This window comes from Emydura macquarii, unplaced genomic scaffold (genome assembly GCF_026122565.2).
Source record: "Emydura macquarii macquarii isolate MOO-44397 ecotype Brisbane River unplaced genomic scaffold, CSIRO-AGI_Emac_v2 contig_691, whole genome shotgun sequence".
In the NCBI taxonomy this organism is placed as follows: domain Eukaryota; kingdom Metazoa; phylum Chordata; order Testudines; family Chelidae; genus Emydura; species Emydura macquarii.
The window spans coordinates 4,502,377-4,517,891 of NW_027130828.1; the positions used below are offsets into that span (position 1 = coordinate 4,502,377).

The 15,515-nt window shown below is 41.6% G+C and overlaps 1 protein-coding gene and 2 long non-coding RNA genes across 5 annotated transcripts in view; 1 reads left to right on the forward strand and 2 right to left on the reverse strand.

The window, feature by feature from the left end:
• The window catches only part of LOC137148770 (uncharacterized), a 61,840-nt gene that overhangs the window by 44,714 nt on the left and 1,611 nt on the right, over positions 1-15,515 (reverse strand). The gene's annotated exons all lie outside the window — the stretch shown is intronic.
• The window catches only part of LOC137148771 (uncharacterized), a 34,046-nt gene that overhangs the window by 18,384 nt on the left and 147 nt on the right, over positions 1-15,515 (reverse strand). The window lies entirely within an intron of this gene.
• LOC137148768 (N-acetyllactosaminide alpha-1,3-galactosyltransferase-like) overlaps positions 3,023-15,515 on the forward strand; it is a 50,730-nt gene continuing 38,237 nt past the window's right edge. The window contains exons 1-2 of one of the 3 annotated variants that reach the window (XM_067541774.1): positions 3,183-3,465; positions 5,082-5,141. The gene's annotated coding sequence lies outside the window, so the exon portion shown is untranslated. Of the gene's footprint in view, positions 3,041-3,182; positions 3,466-5,081; positions 5,142-15,515 lie in introns of those variants that run through there. The other 2 variants (XM_067541780.1, XM_067541775.1) reach the window with 2 other exon arrangements.

Genomic DNA, 15,515 nt, shown 5'->3' on the forward strand with positions numbered 1-15,515 from the left:
ACAAAAAATGTAGTTAAAACCTCAGACAGACATTTCCCAGCACACCTTGTGCTATATAGCTCCCAGTGGATTCTCCCCTTTGCTCACGCAGAACCTGTCTCCCTCCTCTAGTCTAACAGCATAAGAATGATCCTTCTCCAGAGCCTGCCACCAACAGCACCCTTCTCCTGCATTCCCCCCGCCCCCCCAACTGAGAGGCTTGCTGACTTATATAATCACTTCCTGTCTTCCTAACTTGGTCTCTAAATGATCAGTGCTGGCTGGTCCCAGGTCCCCCAGCCCTTAAAGGGGCAGACTACACTGTTACAGACCCCAATATGGGTAGGGTTGTACATTACCCCAATCCAAGCATGCAGGCCAAGAGAAGGAGTTCCATTGGCGTAGTAAGTTGCCTATTGTGCATTAATATGCAATAAGTCCTAAGTTATTTATTTGGTCATGAGCCTCAACCACCTTTCAAATCTGCTTGCAGTGTGGACAGACCATGACCATTTTAGTTCCTTCACGCTCTTCAAAGCTGTCCTCCACCTCCATTTGTTCATTCTCATTTCCGCCTCTGACACCATCACTTTTCAGATTTCAACCTCAGCTGTCTTGCTAGCAAGAGTTTGTGTACAAGTGTTAAAACCCACTTTCTGAAAGGAGAGGTGTAGTTTGCTTTTCAAAATATAATTTTCAACCTTCGACATGTGTCCAGCCTTGATTAATCTCATCTGCCCCTGTCCTTAGTGTGGAACAACATCAGGAATGCATTAGGGATGCAAAGACAGGAACAGTGGGATTGTTTGACATCTGTTGCTGAGATGTACACCCAGATTTGTTGATGATTATCCTGGCTGAACACACAACATACTGTAGGAAAAAAGCTTCTGGCAGATCATGAGTCAGAAATATGTTTGGACATAATTCACTGCAAAAATGCATGTACTGACACTAAACCACCAGAAGGGGATGTGAGTTTCAGAAGTACTGAGCATTGGCTAGTCTACATTTATCAAAACAGGATCACCAGCCTTGTCCAATTTATAAACAAGGTCAGTGGGAGACGCTACCCTCAAATCTACAGCTGGATAAAGTTTTTCAGCCGAACTTTTTTTCTGAAAAAAATGCAGATCAACCAAAATATTTAGCAAATTCATGTCACTCTCAGTGAATTGATTTCAGTGGAAATGAAATTTAAAAAAAAAAAGAGAATTGGAAGCGTCAAAATGGTTCATTTAGATTTTTTCAGGATAGATTCAGGTGCCATTCACATAGCCAGAGAAGGAAGTGGTGGTGCCATTCACAAAACCAGAGGAGGGAGTTGTGCTACTACTGCCCCCATTTTGTCCACTGTCCCGCTGGTTAGGATACTCACCTGGGATTTGAGACCCCCACATTTGAATCCCTTCTCTGGAATCAGAATAGCTCAGGAATGTCTAGAGATGTTGAAATCAGACCTCTTGATTGCAGTGTAGATGTACTCACAGACTATCATCCCCAAGTCAGTGCTGGGATTTTACCCTCAGTTCAGAAGCAGCCATGACAGTCAACTATCATTTAAGGTGGACAATTTAAACTGGAAGGGAGTGTCAGGTAATGGTTAAAGAATGGGATTGGAATCCAGGGATTCCATTCTGTTTGCTACTCTACCACTGATTCATGTGTAGTTCTTCTCTTTGCTGCATAGTTCTTCCCCAGGCCATTTCTTCTAGGTATAGAGTGGGAATACTCCTCACCTAGCTCAAAGTGGTGTTGGGAGGCTCCACTAGTGTGTTAAAGTGCTTTGAGATGCTCAGAAGAAAGAGGTCAGAAACAAGTAAAGTATTACTTAATTCTTGCGGTTGCTGATCTTAACTCTAATTGCTTTAGGCCTCCACTATGACATAAGCCAACATCACAGAAACTAACAGGTATTCTGCCATTGGTGTTAATAAGTATAACTGTTTACTATTATGCATACTTCACTTTGTATCTTGGAACAATTTGCAACACTACTAAAAGGTAGGCCAGATGCAATGGTAAACAGACAGATATTGGGAGCAGTTGGCTACAGCTAAATCCACTAGGCTAGAAAAAAAGGTCAGCTTTATGAGGTTTTTAACAAAAGAATTCCATGAATTATTATTTCATTGCATCCAACAGCATGAGCAAGTGGTGTGAAAGCTTCCCAACCCAATGCATCTCAATCCTGATTGCAACACTTCCTCTCCTGGAGTCCTTGGTCTCTCTTGACTACAGCCTCCCAACTGTGCCACGCGCTCTTAAAAAAACTAACAAAAACGAACAACCCAGTTTAGCATGAGCTTGCCAAGTGCAATTGCACTTGTGACCTGAACTTAGTTTTAAATCTGGATTTTCCCAGATTCATGGTAAAATGACCCTCATCCCAGGCTGCTCCATGACAAGCCACTCTGACTGAGTGACTACTTGATGGAATTAGCTGTAGCTTATGTTTTATGAGATGTAGCTTCTGTTTTGTGTCTTTTGAGTGCCTGAATCATACAGGTGTGGTAAAACAAAATGCCCTGATGCATTCTTTGTGGATTGTTAGTTCTGAAGCCAGTTGTATGTCATATCCTGCTGGAGGTGTTTCCAGGGCAGTCACTGACATAGGAAGTTGTTGTAACAGAGCACCAAAGTATCCATTTTATCCTTTTCCTAGAAATGTTCAGCTCCTATAGAGGAAAAGCTAGAATACTAATGCACCACTGAGTTCACAAAATAAAATTGTGTTCAGTTTCACTTGTGTCTCAGGTTGGATCATGGGATTCTAGCCTCATTTAGGGCATTTGCTTCCCTGACTACAATTACGTAACAAAAAGGACTGAAAGCCTGGCCTGTTTTCTTTCTTTCCTCCCCCATATAAACACAACCTTACTGCACTGAGTGTTTTTTCACGTTGCATATGTTTTTGCATAATGCCAGGAAGCAAGGTGGCCCCAGCAGGAAACCCCATCACTTCCCCCATTTCATAATTCTATCTCTGCCCTGCTTTAAGGTTCAAAGTCGAAACCCCTCCATGATCAAGTATTAAGAGTGAAAACTAAGGGCAGCTCTGGTAAGTATATCATTAGGTTTGGATGTTTTATGCCTGACTGATAATGAATAGGGGTGGGTGGGGCTGGGGGGAAAAAAGATCAAACAAAAGAACTTGTGGTTTGGAATGGTAATATCTGCAAAGTGAAGAGAAATTAACAACAGGACACAGTGTTCTGTTCTACGACCAGCAGGACCACTGCAAGATTCTGTCTCAATGTGCTGAGACATGTTTGTGAGGAAGAGGAGGACATAGGATTGAGTAACGGAGAAGGGAGGGGAAAAAAACCCCCCAAAACACACAGGAAACAAGTCCTACGGCACACCCAGGCAGACTGGAGTTATCTGATGCTGTGAGTGAATGGATATTTTCCATTGGGCTTGGAGACGTTATGGTGTTATTACAAGAGCTTTATGGCTGGAGTTATTGCAACCGAGTTCTCTAAGGTCTGTTTACTTATTTCCTTCATTTTTAAGTCAGGGAGAAATCCTGCAACATGTTCTGGTTAGAGGGGGTACTTCTGGAGTTGTGGCTGGCAGTGGCAACGTTTTCTTTGTAAAAAGTTATTGTGAAGTGTAAAATATCTTACAGAGCTGTGAGGGGAGGGGGGAAGGGAATATAATGAGGTGTGAAGAAGTACAACCCCAAATGCTTTCACAAGCGGCTTTAATCACAGGACCTAAGAAAGAAATGCTAGAGCTGAACAGGGCAGTAAGAAAGGGAGCAGCCAGAAGCAAGTAGAGTGGACAAAGATCTCAGTGGAGGCGGATGGGGTGGGAGGGTCTTCACATGCCAAAAGAAGAGGGGAGAAAAGGGCAAAATAGATGAGGAGAAAAATTTCTGCAAACTGAAGATTTTCAGCTAGTTTCAGTAGAGGGCAGGGAAGGGAGTAGAAGAACGACAACAAAGGAGCTCACTTATCCGAGCCTTGGGGCAAGGGTGGGGAGTAGAAGACAGGAGCCTACTAGGTAACTTTCCCATGTCACAGGTGCTGTGAAATCCCCACCAATCCCCCCTTCCCCTAAAAGAATAAGAACTCCAAGAGCTTTCAAACTGCTGCATTCAGAAAAGTGTTGAAATATTTCCAAGAAAGTTTTAAATACCAACCCTCTCTCCTCAGCAAAAAGTAAACTCCAAATGTTGCAAAACACCAAGTGATCCAAATGCCAAAAACAGGAAAAATGAAGCAGATCCATGAAGTATGACCCCAAACTTTCCCAAAACCAAGGATCAGCACATACACTGTAGCAGAACAACAAGTACTCCAAGGGGAATATGTGGCAAGTTTCTCCCAGTGCCTGACTTTCTAACACAAAGTGAAAAGCAAAAAAATAAAGGGAAGGTTGGAAAAAAAAACAAAAAACGCTTAAGCTTTCCATCTGTGGGAGGGCTTGATGATTTTAAGGGACAAAGTGGTAAATTTCTGCAGAAATATATATTTTACACAGAACTTCTTAAAGGAAATTCTCTTATCTACTCTGGGATTTTTACATAATCAGTTTTGTTTAATTAAAAATATATTACTAGGTGCTAGTGAACAGCATTTTGTTTAGCTTTGATATTATTTATTGCTCTAACTAGCTAGCAAGTGTGCTTTTTTAAGTCCTTTTTTCTGAAACTGAAGATAAAGTCCTACCAGAATGTGAGATTGCATGTGCAGCACCCATAGTGTTTTGCTTTCTGCAGAAAGCTTCTTGCAGTTTGATTGTTAGCGTTCCATACCGTTTATTTTTAAGTTACCACTAACTCAGAAATTCACTTCCTGACTGACAGGATGTTCTCATTATAAGAGCAAGAACATTCTGGACATATATATAGCACTTTTCATGTGAGCATCTCAAAGCACTTGACAAAGGTAGATCCGTTTTATTATTTATTTGTAATATGGTAATGCACAGAGGCCTCATTCGCTCCACTGTGCTAGACACTGTATAAGCACATAACAAAGAGCTCTCTCTGTCCTTTCTCCATAAGCTGGGTGGGGACTGGAAGTGATTTGCCCAGGGTCACAACTCTCATGATTTTGTCATGAGTCTCATGTTAATTATTGTTTTCCTTAAAGCCCCAGCTCTTGGAGTCAAGGGGATCTGTGATGATTACAGTCTTCATTCTTAAAGAAAAAGTAAGTTTCTAGCCCTCGTGACTGTGGGGAAAGCTTCAAAGTATGACCCCAGTACACCCTAAAGACTCAAAAAGCAGAAGGCAAAGAAAAAGAACACCACATCTATTATATTTACATAATCATTATTTTAAAGCCAATCTCATGACTTTTGGTGAGCCTGACTCATGATTTCCGAGCATTTGGGGTTGGCAATACTAAGAACCCAAGTTTTAATTACTCCCACTGCACATCTCTTAATACTAAGAATAGGTCTACACTTGAAACACTAGAGAGGCACAGCTATGACACTGTAGTGTTTCAGTGTAGACAATGGACGGGAGGGGTTCTGTCAGCATGGGTAATCCACCTCCTTGACACTAGGTCGACAGAAGAATTCTTCTCTCATCTTAGCGCTGTCTACACTGGGGATTAGGTCGGCTTAACTATGCCACTCCGGGGTGTGGATTTTTTACATTCCTGAGCAATATAGTCAAGCAAACAATGTTTTACTGTAGACCAGGCCTAAGACACTCTGTATCCAAGAGACTAGTCTTTACTTCATGTTTTTAGTCAAGCCCGTTATCCGAGGAGAAAAAGCTCGTTTTGTTTTTAACCACTTCTGCTTCAGAACTGCTGCTTCCCAAAAAACATTATACAATGTTTGACCCAAAACACATTATACAAAAAAGGAGGTTGAGAGATCAGATTTGCACTCTTGAGGCTGCCACTGTGCTTTGGGGAACCTCCTCCTACAGTGATCTAATGATTTGAGTGGTTCCAAATCCAAACTACTAGCCTCAAAATGTTCTCGTAACATGTACTTGATGATTTTATTAGCAGAGAAAAAAGCCACATCTTTTAAGGGGACAACCATCTTCCCAGATGAAGAGGAAGTAGAGTCCATTCCAGAGGTTAAAATTGGCCCCTTCCCAATACCCGAGAGTGACGTGGGTCCCCCCACATTCCTTTGTTCCAAACAGTGATTGTGTGTGTGTGTGTGTGTATATATATATAAGAAATATAAATGTGGAGCCTGCAGCAGCCTTTTCCCATTTGAAATTTTTGGCAGTAGGATCTGAAAGGCCTGCCAGGAAGCCAGTTCCAAGAAAACAGCATTCAGCAACAAATCTTCCTTTCAGTTCTTGGCTGGTTGGGAAGATATTTCTCTCTCCTCCTCTTAGCTCAGCCGTGAATAGACAGCAGCTCTGAGTATTTGAACCTAATGTTTGAACCTGGTGCATAGTCCAGGAGCTAGTGAGAGCTTGGGGGGGAGGGGTGTTCATAACACCTAGGTTTTGCTGCAAGCTTTAGGTTAGAATCAACTCAAAATTTCGAAGTGAAATTCTGTCAGAACCCCCCCAAGTTTTGTCTCATTTGATGTCATGTCTATAGGGTGTGAAAGAATTTCATGCCAATATATACCCACCCACTTCCAGTTTACTAAAGAACCATCTGATGGCCCTAGTGTGAGTCGCTAATGAAACATGCAACTGTGTGGCATTCACGCCAAAACCACATACATTTTCTTGCAAATATTTTTCAGAGCTGTAATTATTACATTATCTTTCTTACTCAATTCTGTCTCTAAATATTTGTTTTATTGCTAGTTTTGATCCACACAGTCTTTTGTGGGTTGGGACATCTGGTAATCCCTAAAAACTAGGCAACAGAACAGGAGGGTAAAGAGTATAGAAGGTGGAGAACCTGTAGCCCTTTTGGTTAACCCAATACCTGTTGTAAAATAGATTAAGAATTGAGAGTAGTTCAAGAGCAAACAAGAAATAGCAAGTCCACAATGTGAGGCTTTTAACATAAAGCATGAATTTTATAGCACCCACATGAGTTTATGGAAAATCTAGAAAACCCCCAGACACTTACAGTCTGAGGCGTGTCATGACATGAAACATAGCCATAACAGATGGGAGCAGGAGGAAAAAGGAAGGCTACAGCAAAACAGTTATGTGGTTCCTCAGTTTAGGAACATGCCCCTTTTAGTGATTCTGTTAAGGTTTTAGGGTTTTATTATTTTTAATAAGGAAGATACAGAAGAAAGTGTAAGAAATACATTTTGGAAATTCCAAGTGCTCCTAGTTACTCCAGATATTCTCTAGGGTCACTTACCAACCTCTCCTTCCCCATCATGAAGTGGATCTTCTAGGAGGTCTTCCACTAATGGGAATGATTCTGCATTTAAAAACAAAACAAACCAGTCTCCTTTCTTTGTCCAGTCATTTGCTCCTTGTACTAAAGGCCAGTCTTGCTTCAGACTCTCACCACTGAGTCAAACTCATCATCTGCAAAGCTGGCCACATGCCGCATGGGCTTTCTGTTACCCCTATGAGTTTTCTTGAGCCATCTAAGGCTAGGAATGCACTTACTCTGAGCATCTGGGGTTCATTTCCTCCATGCCTTTCTTCCACAGTCCTTCAGTGCTGAGTCTATTAGCTCACCAGATTCACCCCCTTGTCATGGTAGGATGTATTTCCCAACAGAGGGTGTATCAGAGACCTACTGAGGTGATTAGAGGAGCCACCTCACCCTAGATGCTATGATGGCCCACTAGGCTACCCAGGAGCTTCTAGGATACAAACTGCAGATTCAGTTACTACTCTGGGAAGGGAGGATGCAAGGTTTTAGGGTGCGTGAGACATCATTGACTACATGTAGCCTTGCAGCTGAATAGAGAGTGGTGGTAGGTTAACAGATGGTTGATAGTCATTTTCAGATACTGATCTGGAAACTGGTTTCAAGAGGCTTTTGTAGTTTTGTTTTTGTTTTTTTTTTAAACAACTTACTTCAACACTTACAAATACTCTATCAGATTGATACAAAGCAGTTATTGAAATAGCTTCACTAGCAGATATGAAGAGAAACAGATAGTACTGTAAGAGGAGCAAATACATTTTGCAATCATTGGATTTGATTGAGAAAGTTACATTTGTTACTGTCAATTCATTTTGTGCTGATGTTTGAACAAGTGAAACATTTCTGGAAGCAGAAGTTTCTTCCAGTACATTTCCACCCGCTGCTGCTGAGGTTATGCAGATAACTAGTGATACTTTTAACTCATGTGCTACAAAATAAATTATAAACAAAAACCACCATAGGACAAACTGCTATGTCCTTTTCCCTATTTGCAGACTGCTGACTGTGATGCAGGAAAGAGAGAGATTCTGGTAACTGTCAAATTAAAAAAAGTGACAAGGGATAAAAAATGCCAAGTAAGGACCTAAACTATGGATACCATGACTCAAAAGTCAAAAAACTTTTCTCCTCCTGGTCACAGCACTACCCTGGTTAAAATATATGCAATCTATAAAACATAAAAGCTACTAGCTACCGCCAGTCAGACTGTGCATGTGTTTGGAAGTCTCCTCTCCTGTCAGGGTGTTGAAGCTTTTTCATTACATTTCATTTAATTTGGGAGACTTTACTGATATTCCAAGTGATGAATAGCTTCATCCACATCCTACAAGTCAGTAGCTTGTCCACATTGTTTTGGGGTGGATTGTCCACTGAAGACCAACCTCATCGAATAAACCCTCATCTGGGGCCTTTGGAATAATCCACTCTCTACTATCCATTTATGAACCAATACTGCTCCTGTTCAGGACTCCCATTGACTTTCATGGGTGTAGGACTAGGAATCTAATCTCCTTTGACACTAAAGCTAGCGTCAGTACATTCACCTAGCAGGAGAACCAGTGAACCGAGAGTATCTCCCAATCTCCAGCTTTCGGTATGGATGCCAGTGATTTTGCAGCAAAACCTGTGTAGCCAGCTATTATGTATGTTTATTGCACTCTAGCTCTGCTTATCTAACTGTATCTTTGGGTTGTGAATGTGCTTTTGAGGACTTGCTGTTCACTCCTGTAAGACAGCAATGGCCAAGTTAGACCCAAGCATTACTGGGCATTACAGATCTGGTATAAACTGACTGATGGCCAATCAGAATCCCAACTGCCCTGGCACACGTGCACAATATTAAAATGCAGTGGCAAGGTAAACATCAAGATAAACATGATTCTCACATATGAAAACCCCATGGGGCAAAGAGTGAGAACATTTATGAGCCTTGCTCTATACTCTGAAGGCCCAGAGGCACTTGTTCTATCAATCAGTGAGGAACATGAATTCCAGAGTCAAGAGCCTGTCACTGAGGAGGCTCTGCCCCAGGACATTTCACATTCAAGCATTTTTAGGCCTCTGGTACATACTAATACGAGGTCTCAACCTCCTTGCCCGTATTACTAAGTGCGAAGGGGATCTCGATCTGGAAAAGGGGAAGAACCATTATTCTAATACTTCATATCCATATAAACAATGAACCATTCATGTGATTAAGGGTCTTTAGTAAGAGTTTTCCAGGCAGCCTCATTTGCTTGTTTACTCAGCATTCTGTACATAAAGTAAAAGTTTCTGCAAAACAGTGATTTCTTCTGCCTTCAGTTATATTTTCTATATTGGGAACATTTCTCTGTAGATATTTTTAGCCTTATGGATGCTCTCTTGATGAAGCTTTTTACTGTACACTTGCAGTGTGATGGTGATAGGCATCATTATTTAGATTATAGAGGGCACATTGAATATGAAATAAAATCATTGAACTATGCAGAAGGAAAAAAACGTTAAACAAGTTTCTACATGGGTTTCCTGGCCTCCTGAGAAGACTCGACTAGAATGTTTTCTTGTCACTGTGGTTTTAGAATTTGCCTACACTGCTAATGAGGTTGTTAAGCACAGTGTTCATATCTGTTTGTACAACAACTAGCAGAGCTGGGCTGCAGTCTACATTAGGGACTTTTGTACTGTACTGCTACTGTAATCTAACTGAATTAAGGAAAGAGATAGATGAGGTACTACTCCAGAGTCAGGACTCGAAGCCATGAAAATTTAAGTTATTCTGCTTCTGCTACCAACATCAGTGTCCTTGGGCAAATGAGGATCTCTCTGCCTCAGGATCTCCATCAGTGAAATGGAGATGATACTCCCTCACCTTCACAGGGATGTTGTGAAGATCTGGTTGCAATATGCTTTAAGTGGGGGAAGCACCATATATATGTTATTGAGATGCCATGAGACCCTCCCCCTAATGAGGAAAAAGCTGTTTGGTCCCCCTTCGTATTGCGTATATTGAGAAAGGATTGGCTATCATTTTAGTCTCTATGGAAAGCTATTTTGAGATTTAAAAATGTACACGTTTTTTCTGCATGTGTGTGTCTGTTTGGTACACAGATGTGTATAAAGCAGTGGTTTTCATCCTTTTTTCATTTGCGGACCCCTAAAAAATCTTGAATGGAGGTGCAGACCCCTTTGGAAATCTTAGGCATAGTTTGCGGGACCCAAGGGGTCCATGGACCACAAGTTGAAAACCAGTGGAATAAAGCATACAGTTAAAGCTTTGATAAAGTTAACATACTTTGGCACTTCATTTTCAATATTACATGGGATTAATTAATAACCTACTACTTTGGTAGCGATAGGCAGGAATCTGACTCTTAAAAACAAAAGAAATTATAGTCCCAGCATGCTGCACTTCCACTAAACTGAATTATCAGAACAGTGTGAAGCAGATGATAATGCTATACTCAGTAAGGGAAGAATTTAATGTAAATCAGAAGTCATTCCATTAACATCAGTGAAGCAAAGTTACTCTGGGTTTCAATGTTATCATTAAAGCAGAATTTGGCCTAATCTGTTGTTAAGCAGTTGGGAATTCAGGATTTAGTTGGTACATGTTCCTGTTTGTTCATTAGTTGGGGCTGTGATGGTTTCTGACACTTTCAGATAACAATGGCTGACCAATCCTTGGAAAACAAACCACATTTGGAGAAATGAAAATATCTGCATAATAGAATCCCAGAACCTTAAAAATGTTTGGGTGGAAGGGACCTCAAGAGGTCATATAATCCAACCCCCGGCACTGAGGCAGAGCTAAGTACACCTAGACCACCCCCGACAGGTGTCTGTCTAACCTGTTCTTAAAAACCTCCAACAGAGATTCCACAGCAGTCTGTGTTAGTCTGTTCAGTGTTTCACTATCCTTGTTGTTGAAAAGTTTCCCTGGTCTCTAACTGAGCTAGTTACCTCTTGTCACACCCTCAGTGGACACGGAGGAGAACAATTGATTGCTGTCCTCTTTATCACAACCTTTTACATATTTGAAAACTCTCATTATGTTCCCCTCTTGACTTCTTGTTTTTAGACGATGCACAATTTTCAACCTTTCCTCATAAATCATGTTTTTGCTGCTCACCTCTGGACTCTGCAATTTGTTTATAATCCTTCTAAAGCGTGGAGCCCAAAACTGGACGCAGTTCTCCAGCTGAGGCCTCACCAGGGCCAAGTGGAGTGGAACAATTTCCTCCTGTGTTTCACATACAACATTCCTGTAAACACCTCCCTGGATGCCATTTGCCCTTTTTGCAGCGGTATCACAGTGTTACTCTTATGTAATTTGTGATTCACTATAATCTCAACTTCTCTTTCTGTACTGCTGCTTCCTGATCAGTGATTGCTGCTGGATGTGCAGCCACCTGATCTGCTGGGGTGTGCCACTGTAGACATAGCTTGACTGCTATATGTGGGGTGGGGGGACAGCTTAATACTATTAATAGGTATAGGTCTAATTTCCCGATTGTTAGAGGTACCTAGTCATTAAGTACACTACAATTGGAGTAAGGGGGTGGAGGTGGCAACCCCTCCCCAAGCCCTGCCACATAGGGCTGGCCGGCTTGGCCACGCAGTGGGGCCCAGGGAGGGGGCGCCACCTCCACCTGGTGTCACCAGCCCAGTTGCCTGGCATCGCTGCTCACCCCTCAAATTCCTCCATAGACCTCTAGGGGGCACTCCCCAGTTTGAAAACCACCATACATCCAGAGGCAATGTGTGGGGTCGTCACATGTCCCCCAAAACCTTTAAATTGTGCTCCCTACTATCAACTTATACAATTCGGGGGGCAGTGTCCCCTCATCCTCTCCTCCATGTGTGGCAACAAGTACCAGCAGTACAAGTGAATGTTACATATCTTTAAAGTTGGTGGCAAAATCATTCAGATCCCTAACTGAAAGGACAGAGGACTGTGTCCTCTGGAGAACACAGCTGTTTTTCCCCTCTTCTGGCACTTTCTTTGTAATATGGTGATTCTCTGGATATGAATCAAGCCCCCTATGCACCTAAGATTTGGTGCTGAAGATTAGGGGCACTTGAGTCTCATGTGAACCATGACCGTGGAAAATCAGTGCCACACAAGCCAAGAACACAAGTGGGTTTCTCTCAGTCATTTGCAATTTAATAAAAGAAATATATAATGGTTTTACAGGAAGCACAAAGGAGGAGGAACAAGAGCTAAACCAAACATCACAAGAAAAAGACTGTGACCAAAACCCTTTGCAGCTGTCAGGCATAATCTAGTAAACCATCTTTCCAGTGTTACTGGGGGGAAGCCAACATCAGACATTAAATACAATCCAAATAAACTAGGTATACGTCACAAATACAAACAAAGGGAAAATGGTAACAGGTTATCAGGCAAAGCCCCGCCGGAGCTACGTGGTACAAAGAGGGATAGGCAGCTAGCTATAATTACATCCTGAACTAGGTCCACTAACACACAGAGACAGATTGTCCTTCTCCATTCACACAGGAAGGCAGACCTGTCTGGCAGTAAACCTGCCAGAAACAGAAAAGAACAAGAAGTAAAAAAAATATATATATATATCTGGAAAACTAGGATCCATGGCACAGATACTGAGACAAAAATCAGAAAGGAGCTTGCAAAGAGAAAACAGAGGAGAGTACTAAGTATTGGTCCTGGGATATTCTGTATGTTGAAAGAGTGAAACTTATAGAAAAGAAATAAAGGACTTCCCAAGCTTGAGAAAGGGAAGAAATTCTACAGGAAAAGCAATTCGCTTCTGTATTTTCCTTGCAACTAGACAATATTTTGCACTTCTACTGCCCCATCCATCCAAGGATCTCAAAGCATTTTACAACGATTAGTGAATAAAGCCTTATAATACTTGACTGCCTATTTTATAGGTGGGAAACAGAGGTGCAGAGGGGTAAAGGCCTAAAATTTCAAAAGTTCACACTAATTTTGTGTGCCCAACTGCACCTTAGCCACCTTGGTGACATTGTCTTCAGAAGTACTGTATACAGACAACAGCAACTGACTTCAGTGAGTGCACAGCTCTATCCTCAGCTGTCTCAAATTAAACAGCCAAAAATAGAGGCACCCAAAGTTAGTGGGCTCTTTAAAAGAAACTTTAGCCTGTCTGACCTGTACGGGTCTCATAGCAAATCCATGATTTAACAGAACCCAGATCTCCTGACTCCCAGCACTACACTTTACCTGTTAAAACATGCTTCTGAGAATTGTGCTCAGCTCATTGTTAATATTTACTCCACTTCAGAATAAGCTTGTTCTTGCTCACAGTTTAGCTTCTCCTACTCGATTTGCAGTGATGTCAGTCCTCCGTTTGACAATATGGATGATTGCCACAGAGATGTTTGTTGCATCACAAACTCAATATACTTCACTGCAGGATCATAGGAGAAAAAGCTTGCTTGACCACAAGGAAAGCATAGCCATGATTGAAAACAACTAGACAAGGGAGGAAAGATGGGTACAGGTAGGAGTGAGACTTCCATACATTCAGATTGCAGGTACTAGAGCTGTTTAATCTGCCAAAGGCAAAAATGAGAGGGGATAAGTAAGATCATGAGGGGGCAGCACAAAAATGGTGTTATAAAAGCAGCACCCCCGGTCTCCTTCCAGAAAACTTCAGTTGGTTTCTTCACCAATAAGCTCTTCACATGCTCTGTTATGCGGACCTAGGTAATCTCCCCCCCACCACACACTTTACCTACCTGTGTCTTTTCTTTAGGCCTGATCTTATGACTTTTCTTAAAGAAAGTTGAGAAGGCTCAACACCTTGTAGGACTAGGCCATAAAGGCCCTACCTTATGGTAACAAAAGACTTGGGAAATTAGTGGAATAAGATGTGATCCTTAAACTGTCAACTTTTTGGCAGAGGGAATAGATGTTACTCCATTTTTTTTTTTTTTTTTTTTTTTTTTTAATTAAGAGTAACTGAGTAAAGCATGAGATAGCTGATCTTGCTACAGACAGGATACCAAACATGAGGGGCTGATGGTCTGACTGAATTCAGCTGTAATAGGGGTCTGCTATTCACCACTCAGTGACACCTCCTCTTGTATTATCTGGGGAATTAGATCACCCCTGAATAGCCTCTAGGACTAGCCTGCTTGCTTACACATATACCTTTCCTTATAGATTTAAGTATTGTTTTTATTATAATAAAGTAATAAATTCATGTTAAAGTATTATAGCTGTAATGCAAAGTACCTTACAGGCCACATCCTGTATGAAAGCTCAGGCAGTTGGCATACATATGTTCGGGACCTTTGGCCCAGATAAGTAATGACGAGTTAAAGGATAAGACATATATTGTTATACCCTTTATCCTAGATAAGTCAAGACACATCAAGAAGGGGGGGCTGCCTCAGTTTATGCCCCAAGTAAACTTCACAGGTATGCCACAAAACCCACAGAAACGGACAGAAATAACAAAGGTGAGATGAGCGAAAGATATGGATGTGATTAATACGCACAAGCCTGCTAGCCTCTAGAATAAGTGTACCCTAATAATTTGGGAGTGAAGAAGCCAAGTTTGGACTTTGGAGGACCCATATTGTTCAGGATATAAAAAGGAGCAAACCATGTTAGCTGGGCATGATCACCAGCTACTCCTTCTTTAAACATTTTAGTTAGAGTTTGTTAGTATTATTTGTAGCCTTACAGCTCTTAGTTCTCAAGCATTGCCTAGCTCTCCACCCCTCTACTCAAGAGTTGAGGAACCAGGCATCTCTCTCACCCAGGTCATCAGGGAAGGGTGTGAGTATATTAATACAAAGCATGCCATATAAATTTTATATATCACACATGCATCTTTAGAATAAGACTGTAATCCTACCCATTTGATTATTCATTTTCTTTTAATCAATCATATGTACCATTTTGTTATCTTATTAAAAGCTTATAAATTATACAGATTAAGTTATCAGCGTGAGTATTCCTGTCATGCAAACCAGGGGTCCCTGTAAAAACTGTTCTGGAGCCTGATTCCAGGACTAGAACCTCATTATCATCTGATCAAACTGGCAAACCTATAACCCCATTCAAATTACTGAACACCCAGAAATCAGGCAACACCTGTCCACACTCCATCCTGCACTCACTCAGCCCCATATGCCCATCATTTGCTCAGCACCCATCACTCAGTAGGAGCTGCACTACCTCCCCTCCATGACATAGCCCTCCAGCCAAGTCACAGTCATCTTCCCCTTCCAGGGTCTCATCAGAGTCTCTGC